The 2684-nt window shown below is 31.9% G+C and overlaps 1 pseudogene across 1 annotated transcript; it reads left to right on the top strand.

Moving 5' to 3' along the window:
- Positions 1–731: 731 nt before the first annotated feature.
- LOC111316891 (transcription factor BEE 3-like) lies at positions 732–2484 on the top strand (annotated as a pseudogene). Its single transcript, XR_016345390.1, has 6 exons — positions 732–1186; positions 1345–1458; positions 1581–1646; positions 1792–1860; positions 2067–2144; positions 2254–2484. The product of XR_016345390.1 is annotated as a transcription factor BEE 3-like (transcript).
- Positions 2485–2684: the final 200 nt, after the last annotated feature.

The following is a 2684-nucleotide window of genomic DNA, read 5'->3' as shown; positions in this document are numbered from 1 at the left end:
CATGGTTGCATTGCATATTTGTTCAAAGCTTCACATCTTTGTAACCACTAAAGCAAATGCTTTTTATATACCCATTTTATGTCTAAATGCACTTAGCAGCAATGATAACAGTGGTTGTATGAATCAGGACTGTATTCCAATCACACGATGGGCCAAGATCATATTCTTTCATTCAAATAATTTTATCTAAATTTAATAATTTGTATATTTACCTTATGTTTTAAACAAAAATTATATATTATAATTTATTTTAATATAAAAAATACAAAATTTAAATTTAAATAATGTCACCATCATGATTTTTCTCGTATCATTTTTATGTTATAGCATTACGTCGTACTTTCAATTATCAAGTGTATATGAATCTTATGTTAGTTTTCAGTTTTTAAATGTTTATTCGCTGGGATCATTCTTTTCTATTTAAAAAACCTTTGTTGTGATCAACTAATTCTAAAAAATAAATGTAAAAGAAGTTCAAGAAGATTTCTACCTTGGCTGGACCATTCTTAGACTTTCATATCAGTGGGGCAAAAGCTTATTCATGGGCCCATTTGATTATTGGATTTACCTCCCTAACATGGGGCCCAGCATGAGAGCTAAACCACAGAAACCTAAACTGCCACGTCGTCCTCTCAATTTCATTCTTAAAGAAATTTAGAGTTAAACAAGGAAGATTTTTTACATGCATGTTAAATTTTGATCCCAGTCTATAAATGCCAACCCCATTCCTTAATTATCCAAAGCACCCATTTGGCAATTTTGAAACAAGAAAAAAAAAGCTGTCTTATAAAATCTCATGGCTGATTTCACATCAGACTTGCAAAACTTTAAACAACCATTTTCTTTCTTGGATATTGATCCTACCATGGAATCACTTAACCAATTTGCTGAGCTAAACCAAAGTGTCATAGACAATTCAGCTTTGAATTTCCAAAGCTTCTTGCCATTCTCCAATGACAGCTTCTTCAGCAATGAAGCACCTGAAATCCCAGGCAACTGGAAAGAAAACCTGCCAGATTTTATCAATTATAGCAACCAGGGTTCAGTGTCAGTTGCTCATCCCGTTGTCACAGCTAAAACTGAATTCTATGAAAGCAAGAAGAGAAAAGCATTGGATATATCAGAATGTACGTCTGGGAGCTCATATTCTCGACAGGTTTCTGAAAGTGGGATCAAGAGAAGAAACGTAAGTATATGTTATGTTCAAAGCATTTTTTCTTTTCCAATTCTTTCTTCTTCCTTTTTTTTTTGTCTTTAATTTATTTTTGGCTTAATTAGCCTTTTTATATGAATGATAGAGTTCTTAAGGTTTCAGATTTTGTTTTTGGTTTGATTGTTACGCAGAATTCAAGAAGAGGGAAAAGAGCAAAAAGTAATGAGAAGGAAGAGGAGAAAGAAGTGGTTCATGTAAGAGCCAGAAGAGGTCAAGCTACTGACAGTCACAGTTTGGCAGAAAGGGTACATATAACTCTTTTCCTTTCTCATCAAGAAATTGGAATTTGTTGATTTTTTTTATATCTATATTTGATTGATTTATCCATTCCAACCAATTGAAAATTATGCATTTTTCTGTCAATCAGGTTAGAAGAGGGAAAATAAATGAGAAACTAAGATGCTTGCAAGATATTGTCCCAGGATGCTACAAGGTATATGCTTTTCTCTCTTCAGTGAGAAGGAATTATTCCCAAACTCCGCTGATCTCTCAATTATCATGTATAATACTGTGAAAGTTGCAAAATTAAAACAACAAAGTTTTCACTTACATTTTAAAATGTGTTTGATAATCTGCAGACCATGGGCATGGCAGTAATGTTAGATGAGATAATCAACTATGTCCAGTCCTTGCAGAATCAGATTGAGGTGAGTTAACGTTGAAAGAAATATTATCTTTTTTCCTTTTTCAACCAATGATTCATTCCAATATATGAATACATGTATATATGTATGTATGTATAGCTAGGTGTATATGTGTATATGCCTATATACATGTGCATGCATATGTATATTGTACAGTACTGGTAACACAAATTTAGTGACCTAGTTAACATTATTTTTTACTGTTACAGTTTCTTTCAATGAAGCTGACAGCAGCAAGCACATATTATGACTTCAACTCAGAGTCGGATGCCGTGGAAAGAATGCAGGTGCTTCCTAGATAAAGAGAGTTTCTTTTTTTAATAAATCTTTATATATTCCTTTATGTAAATTTAATCTCACAAAGTTTTTGGTTGCAATGAGTGAACCACATTTCAGAGGGAAAAGGCAAAGGAGGCAAAAGAGTTGGAAAGATTGATGGGAGACGGATATGTTGGAGGGCTAGCTTGCTTCCACTCATCAACATGGTCCTCTTTGACATAACTTCTATATCCATGTCACACCTGACAAAATTGCCTTACAACACATGATGAAGATGCTCTATTTTTCAACATTTTCATGTTTAAAGTATCTGAAATGTACCCTACTTCATGTTGTATCCAGCAGGAAAAGGCTTTTGATAAGGTTTTTTTAGGTAAAATTTGTAAATTTTTTTATTTAAAGTGGTTAAATAAAAATTAAGATAAAAAATTTAAATTGATAGATTGAAAAGTTTTGTTATATACATCAAGTATACAAAATTTAAATCTTTTAAAAATTTATATATATATATTGGTATGAAACTAAAAAGTTCATAAATTAAAAGACAG

Source organism: Durio zibethinus, chromosome 9, assembly GCF_047325235.1.
Source record: "Durio zibethinus cultivar Kanyao isolate XHJ-2024 chromosome 9, ASM4732523v1, whole genome shotgun sequence".
In the NCBI taxonomy this organism is placed as follows: domain Eukaryota; kingdom Viridiplantae; phylum Streptophyta; class Magnoliopsida; order Malvales; family Malvaceae; genus Durio; species Durio zibethinus.
This window is presented reverse-complemented; position numbering and strand designations above follow the sequence as displayed.